The sequence below is a fragment of the Ranitomeya variabilis genome, chromosome 4 (assembly GCF_051348905.1).
Source record: "Ranitomeya variabilis isolate aRanVar5 chromosome 4, aRanVar5.hap1, whole genome shotgun sequence".
NCBI classification, from domain to species: Eukaryota; Metazoa; Chordata; class Amphibia; order Anura; family Dendrobatidae; genus Ranitomeya; species Ranitomeya variabilis.
In genome coordinates this window covers 398,643,208-398,659,842 of record NC_135235.1, presented here as the reverse complement: position 1 = coordinate 398,659,842, position 16,635 = coordinate 398,643,208, and the positions used below count along the sequence as shown (strand labels likewise).

Genomic DNA, 16,635 nt, shown 5'->3' with positions numbered 1-16,635 from the left:
TTCTGCCATCTCCCCTGATTTACGACGGGTTCTTCAGGAATTTCAGGCTGATAAACCTGACCGCTGTCCAGTGGGGAAATTGTTTGTTCCTGACAGATGGACTAGTAAAGTGATTTCGGAGGTTCATTGTTCTGTGTTAGCTGGTCATCCGGGGATTTTTGGTACCAGAGATTTGGTTGGTAGGGCCTTCTTTGTCACGGGATGTGCGTTCTTTTGTGCAGTCCTGTGGGACTTGTGCGCGGGCCAAGCCTTGCTGTTCCCGCGCTAGTGGGTTGCTTTTGCCTTTGCCGGTCCCTGAGAGGCCTTGGACGCATATTTCTATGGATTTTATTTCGGATCTTCCGGTTTCCCAGAGGATGTCAGTTATCTGGGTGGTTTGTGACCGGTTTTCTAAGATGGTTCATTTGGTACCTTTGCCTAAGTTGCCTTCCTCTTCTGATTTGGTTCCGTTGTTTTTTCAGCATGTGGTTCGTTTGCATGGCATTCCGGAGAATATTGTGTCCGATAGAGGTTCCCAGTTTGTTTCTAGGTTTTGGCGGGCCTTTTGTGCTAGGCTGGGCATTGATTTGTCTTTTTTTTCCGCATTTCATCCTCAGACAAATGGCCATACCGAGCGAACTAATCAGACTTTGGAAACTTATTTGAGATGCTTTGTGTCTGCTGATCAGGATGATTGGGTGGCTTTCTTGCCATTGGCCGAGTTTGCCCTTAATAATCGGGCTAGTTCTGCTACCTTGGTTTCACCCTTCTTTTGTTACTCTGGTTTTCATCCTCGTTTTTCTTCGGGGCAGGTTGAGCCTTCTGATTGTCCTGGGGTGGACTCTGTGGTTGACAGGTTGCAGCAGATTTGGGCTCATGTTGTTGACAATTTGGTGTTGTCTCAGGAGGGGGCTCAGCGTTTTGCTAACCGTCGTCGGTGTGTTGATTCCCGGCTTCGGGTTGGGGATTTGGTCTGGTTGTCTTCCCGTCATGTCCCTATGAAGGTTTCTTCCCCTAAGTTTAAGCCTCGGTTTATTGGCCCTTATAGGATTTCTGAGATTATCAATCCAGTGTCTTTTCGTTTGGCCCTTCCAGCTTCTTTTTCCATCCATAATGTTTTTCATAGATCTTTGTTGCGGAAATATGTGGTGCCCGTTGTTCCCTCTGTTGATCCTCCTGCCCCGGTGTTGATTGATGGGGAGTTGGAGTATGTGGTTGAGAAGATTTTGGATTCTCATTTTTCGAGGCGGAAGCTTCAGTATCTTGTCAAATGGAAGGGTTATGGCCAGGAGGATAATTCTTGGGTTGTTGCCTCCGATGTTCATGCTGATGATTTGGTTCGTGCCTTTCATTTGGCTCGTCCGGATCGGCCTGGGGGCTCTGGTGAGGGTTCGGTGACCCCTCCTCAAGGGGGGGGGGTATTGTTGTGAATTCTGCTCTTGGGCTCCCTCCGGTGGTTGTAAGTGGTAGCGCTGCTGTCTCTGAATCGCAGTATTTATCAGGTGTGTTCACTTTCTGCAAATCTGACTGGGCTATTTAGTCTTGCTTCACCCTTTAGCCAGTGCCAGTTGTCCATTGTTCCTGGAGGATTCACATCTCTGCCTGGTCTCTCCTGCTTTGCAGTTCTTTTCAACAAAGATATGTTCTGGCCTTGATTTTTTTGCTGTCCACATGCTGTGGCCTTATTGTTCAGTTCTTTTCCATGTTTTTTGTCTTGTCTAGCTTGGTCTGTATAAGGATTTGTAAGCCAAGCTGGTATCTCTGGAGATGCAGATATACCCTCCATATCTTTAGTTAGCTGTGGAGTTTTTGTATTTTCTGTGGTGGATATTTTCTAGTGTTTTAATACTGACCGCAAAGTACTCTGTCCTATCCTTTCTATTTAGCTAGAAGTGGCCTCCTTTGCTAAATTCTGATTTCAGTCTGTGTATGTTTTTTCCCTCTCCTCTCACAGTCAATATTTGTGGGGGGCTGCCTATCCTTTGGGAATTTTCTCTGAGGCAAGATAGTTTTCCCTTTTCCATATCTAGGGGTAATTAGTCCTCCGGCTGTGTCGAGATGTCCAGGGAGCGCTAGGTACATTCCACGGCTACTTCTAGTTGCGGTGGTAAGTTCAGGGTCTGCGGTCAGTACAGGTACCACCTTCTCCAGAGTATGTATCATGCTGCTCTTAGGCCACCAGATCATAACAGGGTTGGGGCTAAAGTTAGGGTTAGGGTTGGGGCTAAAGTTAGGGTTAGGGTTGGGGCTAAATTTAGGGTTAGGGCTAGGGTTGGGGCTAGGGTTGGAGCTAAAGTTAGGGTTGGAGCTAAAGTTAGGGTTGGTGCTAAAGTTAGGGTTGGGGCTAAAGTTAGGGTTAGGGTTGGGGCTAAAGTTAGGGTTTGGATTACATTTACGGTTGGGATTAGAATTAGGGGTGTGTCAGGGTTAGGGGTGTGGTTAGGGTTACAGTTGGGATTAGGGTTAGGGGTGTGTTTGGATTAGGGTTTCAGGTAGAATTGGAGAGTTTCCACTGTTCAGGCACATCAGGGGCTCTCCAAACGCGACATGGCGTCTGATCTCAATTCCAGCCAATTCTGCATTGAAAAAGAAAAACAGTGCTCCTTCACTTCCGAGCTCTCCCGTGCGTCCAAACAGGGGTTTACCCCAACATATGGGGTATCAGCGTACTTGGGACAAATTGGACAACAACTTTTGGGGTCCAAGTTCTCTTGTTATCCTTGGGAAAATAAAAATTTGGGGGGCTAAAAATCATTTTTGTGGGAAAAAAAGGATTTTTTATTTTCACGTTGTAAACTGTAGTGAAACACTTGGGGTTCAAAGTTCTCACAACACATCTAGATAATTTCCTTGGGAGGTCTAGTTTCCAATATGGGGTCACTTGTGGGGGGTTTCTACTGTTTAGGTACATCAGGGGCTCTGCAAATGCAACGTGACGCCTGCAGACCAATCCTTCTAAGTCTGCATTTCAAATGGCGCTCCTTCCCTTCCGAGCTCTGCCATGCGCACAAACAGTGGTTCCCCCCCACATATGGGGTATCAGCGTACTCAGGACAAATTGGACAACAACTTTTGGGGTCCAATTTATCCTGTTACCCTTGTGAAAATACAAAACAGGGGGCTAAAAATCATTTTTGCGGAAAAAAAAAAGGAATTTTTATTTTCACGGCTCTGCGTTATAAACTGTAGTGAAACACTTGGGGGTTTAAAGTTCTCACAACACATCTAGATAAGTTCCTTGGGAGGTCTAGTTTCCAATATGGGGTCACTTGTGGGGGGTTTGTACTGTTTGGGTACATCAGGGGCTCTGCAAATGCAACGTGACGCCTGCAGACCAATCTATCTAAGTCTGCATTCCAAATGGCGCTCCTTCCCTTCCGAGCTCTGCCATGCGCCCAAACAGTGGTTCCCCCCACATATGGGGTATCAGCGTACTCAGGACAAAATGGACAACAACTTTTGGGGTCCAATTTATCATGTTACCCTTGTGAAAATACAAAACTGGGGGCTAAAAAATAATTTTTGCGAAAAAAAAAATAATTTTTATTTTCACGGCTCTGCGTTATAAACTGTAGTGAAACACTTGGGGGTTCAAAGCTCTCAAAACACATCTAGATAAGTTCCTTAGGGGGTCTACTTTCCAAAATGGTGTCACTTGTGGGGGGTTTTAATGTTTAGGCTCATCAGGGGCTCTCCAAACGCAACATGGCGTCCCATCTTAATTCCAGTGAATTTTGCATTGAAAAGTAAAATGGCGCTCCTTCCCTTCCGAGCTCTGCTATGCGCCCAAACAGTGGTTTACCCCCACATATGGGGTATCGTCGCACTCAGGACAAATTGCACAACAACTTTTGTGGTCTAATTTCTTCTCTTACCCCTGGGAAAATAAAAAATTGGGGGCGAAAAGATCATTTTTGTGAAAAAATATGATTTTTTATTTTTACGGCTCTGCATTATAAACTTCTGTGAAGCACTTGTTGGGTCAAAGAGCTCACCACACATCTACCGTAGATAAGTTCCTTAAGGGGTCTACTTTCCAAAATGGTGTCACTTGTGGGGGGTTTCAATGTTTAGGCACATCAGAGGCTCTCCTAACGCAACATGGCGTCCCATCTTAATTCCAGTCAATTTTGCATTGAAAAGTAAAATGGCGCTCCTTCCCTTCCGAGCTCTGCTATGCGCCCAAACAGTGGTTTACCCCCACATATGGGGTATCGTCGTACTCAGGACAAATTGCACAACAACTTTTGTGGTCTAATTTCTTCTCTTACCCTTGGGAAAATAAAAAATTTGGGGCGAAAATATAATTTTTGTGAAAAAATATGATTTTCTATTTTTACGGCTCTGCATTATAAACTTCTGTGAAGCACTTGTTGGGTCAAAGTGCTCACCACACATCTAGATAAGTTCTTTAAGGGGTCTACTTTCCAAAATGGTGTAACTTGTGGGGGGTTTCAATGTTTAGGCACATCAGAGGCTCTCCAAACGCAACATGGCGTCCCATCTTAATTCCAGTCAATTTTGCATTGAAAAGTCAAATGGCGCTCCTTTCCTTCCGAGCTCTGCCATGCACCCAAACAGTGGTTTACCCCCACATATGGGGTATCAGCGTACTCAGGACAAATTGTACAACAACTTTTGGGGTCCATTTTCTCCTGTTACCCTTGGTAAAATAAAACAAATTGGAGCTGAAATAAATTTTGTGTGAAAAAAAGTTAAATGTTCATTTTTATTTAAACATTCCAAAAATTCCTGTGAAACACCTGAAGGGTTAATAAACTTCTTGAAAGTGGTTTTGAGCACCTTGAGGGGTGCAGTTTTTAGAATGGTGTCACACTTGGGTATTTTCTATCATATAGACCCCTCAAAATGACTTCAAATGAGATGTGGTCCCTAAAAAAAAATGGTGTTGTAAAAATGAGAAATTTCTGGTCAACTTTTAACCCTTATAACTCCCTAACAAAAAAAAAATTTGGTTCCAAAATTGTGCTGATGTAAAGTAAACATGTGGGAAATGTTACTTATTAAGTATTTTGTGTGACATATCTCTGTGATTTAAGGGCATAAAAATTCAAAGTTGGAAAATTGCAACATTTTCAAAATTTTCGCCAAATTTCCGTTTTTTTCACAAATAAACGCAAGTTATATCAAATAAATTTTACCCCTAACATGAAGTACAATATGTCACGAGAAAACAATGTCAGAATCGCCAAGATCCGTTAAAGCGTTCCAGAGTTATAACCTCATAAAGGGACAGTGGTCAGAATTGTAAAAATTGTCACGGTCATTAACGTGCAAACCACCCTCGGGGCTTAAGGGGTTAATGACAGGGTTCTTCCGGAATGCTGTCCTGGCCGGTGACAGAAGCACCAAGCACTCCCAGCTCCAACAGTGTTCTAGCGTGGATAGCTCGCGGTGAGGACCTGTGGCGTACAGTATGTGGGGCCGGCAGGACCTACGTGACTTCAGCAGTCACGTGATGGCATATGGGGTGCGTTGTGAACCAATTCCTTCCTGTCATTAAGTCTTCCCCATTACCAACTGGAATTTCGTGTGGCACAGTAAACAACGGTGAGACGCCTCGGTCAGACGCCTCTCACTCAGCCAAACCAGATCTCCACTTTGCATTGACAAGGAGCAGTACCCGGAAACACAGTGTCTTGAAATTGAGATTCTGGTTTGGTTTTTATCCTAAGTCATATAACAAGGCTCGATAAAGGGTCGACATTGACTGCTATGATTGCTACTCCCAATAGGTGGCACTAGAGTTCTAGTCCTCTTCCTGTCTGAAGAGACAATTTGCATATTTCCCAGAGGAGCATTGCGGCTTTAAGTCTCCTCATCTCAGCATGCTTAACATGTCAATCTCCGCAAGGAGAAACGATACTTCCTGGATCCCGGTCAGACGCCTCTCACTCAGCCAAACCAGATCTCCACTTTGCACTGTCGAGGGGCAGTACCCCGAAACACAGTGTCTGCAAATTGAGATTCTGGTTTGGTTTTTATCCTAAGTCATGTGACAAGGCTCGTTAAAGGGTCGACATTGACTTGTAGGATTGCTACTTCCAATAGGTGGCACCACTAAAGTTCTAGTTCTCTTACTCTCTGAAGAGACAATTTGCATCCTAAGCTCATACTAACTCTAGAAAGGAATATCCACTGTACTCTCAAAGTCGATATACTCAAGATACTTTATTGATTGGTACACATCAAAGAGCCATGAACCAGTTGAAATAGATTAGCGTCAAAATAAAGAAGACTCGTCCTGGATCTTTATCACAGGATCGCAGCAAATGTTAGCAGGGTCCATCTGTCTGGGGAATAGTAGAGGGTAATGCAGGCACATCCCGTGCCACTGCAGTCTCATACTGACTCTACATAGACTCAGTTAGGCTCAGCTAGCTTGGTTTTGTTTATTTATATATCCAGGTACCCTCTATATATTTTCTCCACGTTCTCATATTAAACATCTTTATGATCATTTGGAAGATATTTATCAAGAGGTTGTGATCATAATTCTCCTGAGCAGTAGTTCTGTTTTTACATTGAAGGTTTCAGGATAATTAATACACCTTGTTTCTATTTTTGCACATTCTTCTTCACAATAAGCATTTATCAGATCAATTCTGCTTGGGAATTGTTTTGTGATTTTAATCACAACCTTATTACTGTACAACTAGATTATTGTGGATCCTTTTGGTAAGCACATTGGAGGAGGATTACTGGTCCTTACACGGATCTTCTAGTGGTCATTTTTAGTCTTTGTTGATTTTTCAATTGTTTTTATGATTATGCTGTTTGTTTGTTCATTAAAGTGACCCTGTCAGCAGGATTATGCACAGTAACCTACAGACAGTGTCAGGTCGGCGCCGTTATACTGATTACAATGATACCTGGGTTGATGAAATCTGTCTTGTGGTTGTTGTTTAATCTTTATTTTCAGTTTTCAGTTTATGATCTGCTCGTGCTCCGGGGCGGCCTGTGGGGGGTCTTCATGTGGCGCTCTGCTTAGGTATTCATCTGTATGGTTTATGACAGATCACCGGTCTCTCATTGCTCTGCCCTCTAATGTTTATACTGTATATATTATTTAAACTTGGCACAACAGTTACATTACATAGAACTGGGCATCCCTCAAAAATCAATGAAAAGAAAATAAATAAATTAGTCTGGTCTGCTAAGATGCCTACACCAACATTAAAGGAGCTGCAGAAATTTCTGGTAGTTACCGGTCGTGCACTGCATGTGACAACAATCTCCCGTATAATTCATGTCTGGTAGCAGGGTAGGGTGGCAATACAGAAGCCTTTTCTTATACATCACAAAATCAAATCCTGGATACGTTTTGCCAAAATTTACATCAAGTCTGCCAAAAGCCTGTGGGAAAGCATGTTATTGTCTGATGAGACCAGGATTGAACTATTTTGCCATAATTTCATAATTCTGCCACACCAAATGACCAACATACCCACAATTAACCATGGTGGAGGCTGCATTATAGTTTTGGGCTGCATTTTAGCTGCTGGAAACACATGGTGGAGGCTGCAGAAGAAATTTAGCATGATAACGACCTTAATTCAAATCAACAAAAGAATGGCTTCTCCAGAAGATCAACGTTTTTTTTGGAATGGCCCAACCAGAGCGCAGATCTGCATTCAATTGAAAATCTGTGGATGACCAGAAGAGGGCGTTGTACATAGGAGATACCCTGATAATCTTACAGATTTGGAGCCACAGCAAGAATTGTGGGTAAAGATTGCCAACACTTGATGCACCATGCTGATAGACTCCTACCCAAAAGACTAAATGCTGTCATTAATGCAAAGGGTACTTCAACCAAGTTAAAGGGTGTGCTGATTTATGCAACCACATTGTTTTAGTTCTTTTTCTTTTTCCATCTTAAAGATTTCTGCTTAGTTTTCAATTAATTTGTACAGATTACAGGAGACATTAAAAGTGGGCAAAGTCCTGAGAGGATTCTTCTTGGCATAATTATGTTACACAGTCCTGGCATTTTATCAGAGGTGCACAGACTTTGTATATCCACTGTGTATATTTATCACAAAACCATATTCATTCCTACATCAAACACAAAGAAGCCAATCTAAAGTATTTGTCTCTTACCTAGAAACTGTACCCACGATTTAGTGTGAGAGAACAGGCGCAGCTGTAGTCTGCCTAGATCACTGATCTGTGCTCACAGGACCTGCCATGGTGTCACAGTCATGTGATCAGTCACATGCATGGGAGGAGTGAAGGGATCACATGGTCAGGTGGCTCTGTACGCAGCACTGAGCACTCTGTTGTGCCGGTAGTCATAGTCACAATGTTTATTAATTTGTGAGGGATCAGGATGGATTTACATTTTGTAGGAGCTGCGGGTGTATGATGTGTACTGAGCAGAGCTGCGGGTGTATGATGTGTACTGAGCAGAGCTGTGTGTGTATGAGGTGTACTGAGCAGAGCTGCGGGTGTATGATGTGTACTGAGCAGAGCTGTGTGTATGATGTGTACAGAGCAGAGCTGCGGGTGTATGATGTGTACGGAGCAGAGCTGCGGGTGTATGATGTGTACAGAGCAGAGCTGCGGGTGTATGATGTGTACGGAGCAGAGCTGCGGGTGTATGAGGTGTAGAGAGCAGAGCTGCGGGTGTATGATGTGTACTGAGCAGAGCTGCGGGTGTATGATGTGTACTGAGCAGAGCTGCGGGTGTATGATGTGTACTGAGCAGAGCTGCGGGTGTATGATGTGTACTGAGCAGAGCTGCGGGTGTATGATGTGTACTGAGCAGAGCTGCGGGTGTATGATGTGTACTGAGCAGAGCTGCGGGTGTATGATGTGTACTGAGCAGAGCTGCGGGTGTATGATGTGTACTGAGCAGAGCTGCGGGTGTATGATGTGTACTGAGCAGAGCTGCGGGTGTATGATGTGTACAGAGCAGAGCTGCGGGTGTATGATGTGTACTGAGCAGAGCTGCGGGTGTATGATGTGTACTGAGCAGAGCTGCGGGTGTATGATGTGTACGGAGCAGAGCTGCGGGTGTATGATGTGTACAGAGCAGAGCTGTGTGTGTATGAGGTGTACTGAGCAGAGCTGTGTGTGTATGAGGTGTACTGAGCAGAGCTGTGTGTGTATGAGGTGTACTGAGCAGAGCTGTGTGTGCATGAGGTGTACTGAGCAGAGCTGTGTGTGTATGAGGTGTACAGAGCAGAGCTGCGGGTGTATGATGTGTACTGAGCAGAGCTGCGGGTGTATGATGTGTACGGAGCAGAGCTGTGTGTATGATGTGTACTGAGCCGAGCTGCGGGTGTATGAGGTGTACTGAGCAGAGCTGCGGGTGTATGATGTGTACTGAGCAGAGCTGCGGGTGTATGAGGTGTAGAGAGCAGAGCTGCGGGTGTCTGATGTGTACTGAGCAGAGCTGCGGGTGTCTAATGTGTACAGAGCAGAGCTGCGGGTGTCTGATGTGTACTGAGCAGAGCTGCGGGTGTATGATGTGTACAGAGCAGAGCTGCGGGTGTATGATGTGTACTGAGCAGAGCTGCGGGTGTATGATGTGTACTGAGCAGAGCTGCGGGTGTATGAGGTGTACTGAGCAGAGCTGCGGGTGTATGATGTGTACTGAGCAGAGCTGCGGGTGTATGATGTGTACAGAGCAGAGCTGCGGGTGTCTGATGTGTACTGAGCAGAGCTGCGGGTGTATGATGTGTACTGAGCAGAGCTGCGGGTGTCTGATGTGTACTGAGCAGAGCTGCGGGTGTATGATGTGTACAGAGCAGAGCTGCGGGTGTATGATGTGTACTGAGCAGAGCTGCGGGTGTATGAGGTGTACTGAGCAGAGCTGCGGGTGTATGATGTGTACTGAGCAGAGCTGCGGGTGTATGATGTGTACGGAGCAGAGCTGCGGGTGTATGAGGTGTACGGAGCAGAGCTGCGGGTGTATGATGTGTACTGAGCAGAGCTGCGGGTGTATGATGTGTACTGAGCAGAGCTGCGGGTGTATGAGGTGTACTAAGCAGAGCTGCGGGTGTATGATGTGTACTGAGCAGAGCTGCGGGTGTATGATGTGTACAGAGCAGAGCTGCGGGTGTATGAGGTGTAGAGAGCAGAGCTGCGGGTGTATGATGTGTACTGAGCAGAGCTGCGGGTGTATGATGTGTATGGAGCAGAGCTGCGGGTGTATGATGTGTACGGAGCAGAGCTGCGGGTGTATGAGGTGTAGAGAGCAGAGCTGCGGGTGTATGATGTGTACTGAGCAGAGCTGCGGGTGTATGATGTGTACTGAGCAGAGCTGCGGGTGTATGATGTGTACTGAGCAGAGCTGCGGGTGTATGATGTGTACAGAGCAGAGCTGCGGGTGTATGATGTGTACTGAGCAGAGCTGCGGGTGTATGAGGTGTACAGAGCAGAGCTGCGGGTGTATGATGTGTACTGAGCAGAGCTGCGGGTGTATGATGTGTACTGAGCAGAGCTGCGGGTGTATGATGTGTACTGAGCAGAGCTGCGGGTGTATGATGTGTACAGAGCAGAGCTGCGGGTGTATGATGTGTACTGAGCAGAGCTGCGGGTGTATGATGTGTACAGAGCAGAGCTGCGGGTGTATGAGGTGTACTGAGCAGAGCTGCGAGTGTATGATGTGTACAGAGCAGAGCTGCGGGTGTATGATGTATACAGAGCAGAGCTGCGGGTGTATGATGTGTACTGAGCAGAGCTGCGGGTGTATGATGTGTACTGAGCAGAGCTGCGGGTGTATGATGTGTACGGAGCAGAGCTGCGGGTGTATGAGGTGTACTGAGCAGAGCTGCGGGTGTATGATGTGTACTGAGCAGAGCTGCGGGTGTATGATGTGTACTGAGCAGAGCTGCGGGTGTATGATGTGTACAGAGCAGAGCTGCGGGTGTATGATGTGTACTGAGCAGAGCTGCGGGTGTATGATGTGTACTGAGCAGAGCTGCGGGTGTATGATGTGTACGGAGCAGAGCTGCGGGTGTATGAGGTGTACTGAGCAGAGCTGCGGGTGTATGATGTGTACTGAGCCGAGCTGCGGGTGTATGATGTGTACTGAGCAGAGCTGCGGGTGTATGAGGTGTAGAGAGCAGAGCTGCGGGTGTATGATGTGTACTGAGCAGAGCTGCGGGTGTATGATGTGTACAGAGCAGAGCTGTGTGTGTATGAGGTGTACTGAGCAGAGCTGTGTGTGTATGAGGTGTACTGAGCAGAGCTGTGTGTGTATGAGGTGTACTGAGCAGAGCTGTGTGTGCATGAGGTGTACTGAGCAGAGCTGTGTGTGTATGAGGTGTACAGAGCAGAGCTGCGGGTGTATGATGTGTACTGAGCAGAGCTGCGGGTGTATGATGTGTACGGAGCAGAGCTGTGTGTATGATGTGTACTGAGCCGAGCTGCGGGTGTATGAGGTGTACTGAGCAGAGCTGCGGGTGTATGATGTGTACGGAGCAGAGCTGTGTGTATGATGTGTACTGAGCCGAGCTGCGGGTGTATGATGTGTACTGAGCAGAGCTGCGGGTGTATGATGTGTACTGAGCAGAGCTGCGGGTGTATGAGGTGTAGAGAGCAGAGCTGCGGGTGTCTGATGTGTACTGAGCAGAGCTGCGGGTGTCTGATGTGTACAGAGCAGAGCTGCGGGTGTCTGATGTGTACTGAGCAGAGCTGCGGGTGTATGATGTGTACTGAGCAGAGCTGCGGGTGTATGATGTGTACTGAGCAGAGCTGCGGGTGTATGAGGTGTACTGAGCAGAGCTGCGGGTGTATGATGTGTACTGAGCAGAGCTGCGGGTGTATGATGTGTACAGAGCAGAGCTGCGGGTGTCTGATGTGTACTGAGCAGAGCTGCGGGTGTATGATGTGTACTGAGCAGAGCTGCGGGTGTCTGATGTGTACTGAGCAGAGCTGCGGGTGTATGATGTGTACAGAGCAGAGCTGCGGGTGTATGATGTGTACTGAGCAGAGCTGCGGGTGTATGAGGTGTACTGAGCAGAGCTGCGGGTGTATGATGTGTACTGAGCAGAGCTGCGGGTGTATGATGTGTACAGAGCAGAGCTGCGGGTGTATGAGGTGTACGGAGCAGAGCTGCGGGTGTATGATGTGTACTGAGCAGAGCTGCGGGTGTATAATGTGTACTGAGCAGAGCTGCGGGTGTATGAGGTGTACTGAGCAGAGCTGCGGGTGTATGATGTGTACTGAGCAGAGCTGCGGGTGTATGATGTGTACAGAGCAGAGCTGCGGGTGTATGAGGTGTAGAGAGCAGAGCTGCGGGTGTATGATGTGTACTGAGCAGAGCTGCGGGTGTATGATGTGTATGGAGCAGAGCTGCGGGTTTATGATGTGTACAGAGCAGAGCTGCGGGTGTATGAGGTGTAGAGAGCAGAGCTGCGGGTGTATGATGTGTACTGAGCAGAGCTGCGGGTGTATGATGTGTACTGAGCAGAGCTGCGGGTGTATGATGTGTACTGAGCAGAGCTGCGGGTGTATGATGTCTACAGAGCAGAGCTGCGGGTGTATGATGTGTACTGAGCAGAGCTGCGGGTGTATGAGGTGTACAGAGCAGAGCTGCGGGTGTATGAGGTGTAGAGAGCAGAGCTGCGGGTGTCTGATGTGTACTGAGCAGAGCTGCGGGTGTATGATGTGTACTGAGCAGAGCTGCGGGTGTATGATGTGTACAGAGCAGAGCTGCGGGTGTATGAGGTGTACGGAGCAGAGCTGCGGGTGTATGATGTGTACTGAGCAGAGCTGCGGGTGTATGAGGTGTACTGAGCAGAGCTGCGGGTGTATGATGTGTACTGAGCAGAGCTGCGGGTGTATGATGTGTACTGAGCAGAGCTGCGGGTGTATGATGTGTACAGAGCGGAGCTGCGGGTGTATGAGGTTTAGAGAGCAGAGCTGCGGGTGTCTGATGTGTACAGAGCAGAGCTGCGGGTGTCTGAGGTGTACGGAGCAGAGCTGTGTGTGTATGATGTGTATAGAGCAGAGCTGCGGGTGTATGATGTGTACTGAGCCGAGCTGCGGGTGTATGATGTGTACTGAGCAGAGCTGCGGGTGTATGATGTGTACAGAGCAGAGCTGCGGGTGTATGATGTGTACTGAGCAGAGCTGCGGGTGTATGATGTGCACTGAGCAGAGCTGCGGGTGTATGATGTGTACAAAGCAGAGCTGCGGGTGTATGATGTGTACTGAGCAGAGCTGTGGGTGTATTATGTGTACTGAGCAGAGCTGTTTGTGTATGATGTGTACAGAGCAGAGCTGCGGGTGTATGATGTGTACTGAGCAGAGCTGCGGGTGTATGATGTGTACAGAGCAGAGCTGCGGGTGTATGATGTGTACTGAGCCGAGCTGCGGGTGTATGATGTGTACAGAGCAGAGCTGCGGGTGTATGATGTGTACGGAGCAGAGCTGCGGGTGTATGATGTGTACTGAGCAGAGCTGCGGGTGTATGATGTGTACTGAGCAGAGCTGCGGGTGTATGATGTGTATGGAGCAGAACTGCGGGTGTATGATGTGTACGGAGCAGAGCTGCGGGTGTATGAGGTGTAGAGAGCAGAGCTGCGGGTGTCTGATGTGTACAGAGCAGAGCTGCGGGTGTATGAGGTGTAGAGAGCAGAGCTGCGGGTGTATGATGTGTACTGAGCAGAGCTGCGGGTGTATGATGTGTACTGAGCAGAGCTGCGGGTGTATGAGGTGTACTGAGCAGAGCTGCGGGTGTATGATGTGTACTGAGCAGAGCTGCGGGTGTATGATGTGTACAGAGCAGAGCTGCGGGTGTATGATGTGTACTGAGCAGAGCTGTGTGTGTATGATGTGTACTGAGCAGAACTGCGGGTGTATGATGTGTATTGAGCAGAGCTGTGTGTGTATAATGTGTACTGAGCAGAGCTGCGGGTGTATGATGTGTACAGAGCAGAGCTGCGGGTGTATGATGTGTAGAGAGCAGAGCTGCGGGTATATGATGTGTACAGAGCAGAGCTGCGGGTGTATGATGTGTATGGAGCAGAGCTGCGGGTGTATGATGTGTACTGAGCAGAGCTGCGGGTGTATGATGTGTACGGAGCAGAACTGCGGGTGTATGATGTGTACAGAGCAGAGCTGCGGGTGTATGATGTGTACAGAGCAGAGCTGCGGGTGTATGATGTGTACTGAGCAGAGCTGCGGGTGTATGAGGTGTAGAGAGCAGAGCTGCGGGTGTATGAGGTGTACTGAAAAGAGCTGCGGGTGTATGATGTGTACGGAGCAGAGCTGCGGGTGTATGATGTGTACTGAGCAGAGCTGCGGGTGTATGATGTGTACGGAGCAGAGCTGCGGGTGTATGATGTGTACTGAGCAGAGCTGCGGGTGTATGATGTGTACTGAGCAGAGCTGCGGGTGTATGATGTGTACTGAGCAGAGCTGCGGGTGTATGATGTGTACTGAGCAGAGCTGCGGGTGTATGATGTGTACTGAGCAGAGCTGTTTGTGTATGATGTGTACTGAGCAGAGCTGCGGGTGTATGATGTGTACAGAGCAGTGCTGTGTGTGTATGAGGTGTAGAGAGCAGAGCTGCGGTTGTATGAGGTGTACTGAGCAGAGCTGCGGGTGTATGATGTGTACGGAGCAGAGCTGCGGGTGTATGATGTGTACTGAGCAGAGCTGCGGGTGTATGATGTGTACGGAGCAGAGCTGCGGGTGTATGATGTGTACTGAGCAGAGCTGCGGGTGTATGATGTGTACGGAGCAGAGCTGCGAGTGTATGATGTGTACGGAGCAGAGCTGCGGCTGTATGATGTGTACGGAGCAGAAATGCGGGTGTATGATGTGTACTGAGCAGAGCTGCGGGTGTATGATGTGTACTGAGCAGAGCTGCGGGTGTATGATGTGTACGGAGCAGAGCTGCGGGTGTATGATGTGTACTGAGCAGAGCTGCGGGTGTATGAGGTGTACTGAGCAGAGCTGCGGGTGTATGATGTGTACTGAGCCGAGCTGCGGGTGTATGATGTGTACTGAGCAGAGCTGCGGGTGTATGATGTGTACTGAGCCGAGCTGCGGGTGTATGATGTGTACAGAGCAGAGCTGCGGGTGTATGATGTGTACTGAGCAGAGCTGCGGGTGTATGATGTGTACTGAGCAGACCTGCGGGTGTATGATGTGTACAGAGCAGAGCTGCGAGTGTATGATGTGTACTGAGCAGAGCTGCGGGTGTATGATGTGTACTGAGCCGAGCTGCGGGTGTATGATGTGTACTGAGCAGAGCTGCGGGTGTATGATGTGTACTGAGCAGAGCTGCGGGTGTATGATGTGTGCTGAGCAGAGCTGCGGGTGTATGATGTGTACTGAGCAGAGCTGCGGGTGTATGATGTGTACTGAGCAGAGCTGCGGGTGTATGATGTGTACAGAGCAGAGCTGCGGGTGTATGATGTGTACTGAGCAGAGCTGCGGGTGTATGATGTGTACTGAGCAGAGCTGCGGGTGTATGATGTGTACTGAGCAGAGCTGCGGGTGTATGATGTGTACTGAGCAGAGCTGCGGGTGTATGATGTGTACTGAGCAGAGCTGCGGGTGTATGATGTGTACAGAGCAGAGCTGCGGGTGTATGATGTGTACTGAGCAGAGCTGCGGGTGTATGATGTGTACTGAGCAGAGCTGCGGGTGTATGATGTGTACGGAGCAGAGCTGCGGGTGTATGAGGTGTACTGAGCAGAGCTGCGGGTGTATGATGTGTACTGAGCCGAGCTGCGGGTGTATGATGTGTACTGAGCAGAGCTGCGGGTGTATGATGTGTACTGAGCAGAGCTGCGGGTGTATGAGGTGTAGAGAGCAGAGCTGCGGGTGTATGATGTGTACTGAGCAGAGCTGCGGGTGTATGATGTGTACAGAGCAGAGCTGTGTGTGTATGAGGTGTACTGAGCAGAGCTGTGTGTGTATGAGGTGTACTGAGCAGAGCTGTGTGTGTATGAGGTGTACTGAGCAGAGCTGTGTGTGCATGAGGTGTACTGAGCAGAGCTGTGTGTGTATGAGGTGTACAGAGCAGAGCTGCGGGTGTATGATGTGTACTGAGCAGAGCTGCGGGTGTATGATGTGTACGGAGCAGAGCTGTGTGTATGATGTGTACTGAGCCGAGCTGCGGGTGTATGAGGTGTACTGAGCAGAGCTGCGGGTGTATGATGTGTACTGAGCAGAGCTGCGGGTGTATGAGGTGTAGAGAGCAGAGCTGCGGGTGTCTGATGTGTACTGAGCAGAGCTGCGGGTGTCTGATGTGTACAGAGCAGAGCTGCGGGTGTCTGATGTGTACTGAGCAGAGCTGCGGGTGTATGATGTGTACTGAGCAGAGCTGCGGGTGTATGATGTGTACTGAGCAGAGCTGCGGGTGTATGAGGTGTACTGAGCAGAGCTGCGGGTGTATGATGTGTACTGAGCAGAGCTGCGGGTGTATGATGTGTACAGAGCAGAGCTGCGGGTGTCTGATGTGTACTGAGCAGAGCTGCGGGTGTATGATGTGTACTGAGCAGAGCTGCGGGTGTCTGATGTGTACTGAGCAGAGCTGCGGGTGTATGATGTGTACAGAGCAGAGCTGCGGGTGTATGATGTGTACTGAGCAGAGCTGCGGGTGTATGAGGTGTACTGAGCAGAGCTGCGGGTGTATGATGTGTACTGAGCAGAGCTGCGGGTGTA

General features: G+C 48.5%; 1 protein-coding gene across 2 annotated transcripts in view; it reads right to left on the bottom strand.

The window, feature by feature from the left end:
- LOC143764887 (uncharacterized) overlaps window positions 1-8,237 on the bottom strand; it is a 53,621-nt gene extending 45,384 nt beyond the window's left edge. Inside the window, exons 1-3 of one of the 2 annotated variants that reach the window (XM_077250962.1) lie at window positions 7,448-7,503; window positions 7,209-7,356; window positions 6,873-7,112 (exon numbers count right to left, since the gene is read on the bottom strand). The gene's annotated coding sequence lies outside the window, so the exon portion shown is untranslated. Of the gene's footprint in view, window positions 1-6,872; window positions 7,113-7,208; window positions 7,357-7,447; window positions 7,504-8,103 lie in introns of those variants that run through there. The other variant, XM_077250961.1, reaches the window with a different exon arrangement.
- Window positions 8,238-16,635: the final 8,398 nt, after the last annotated feature.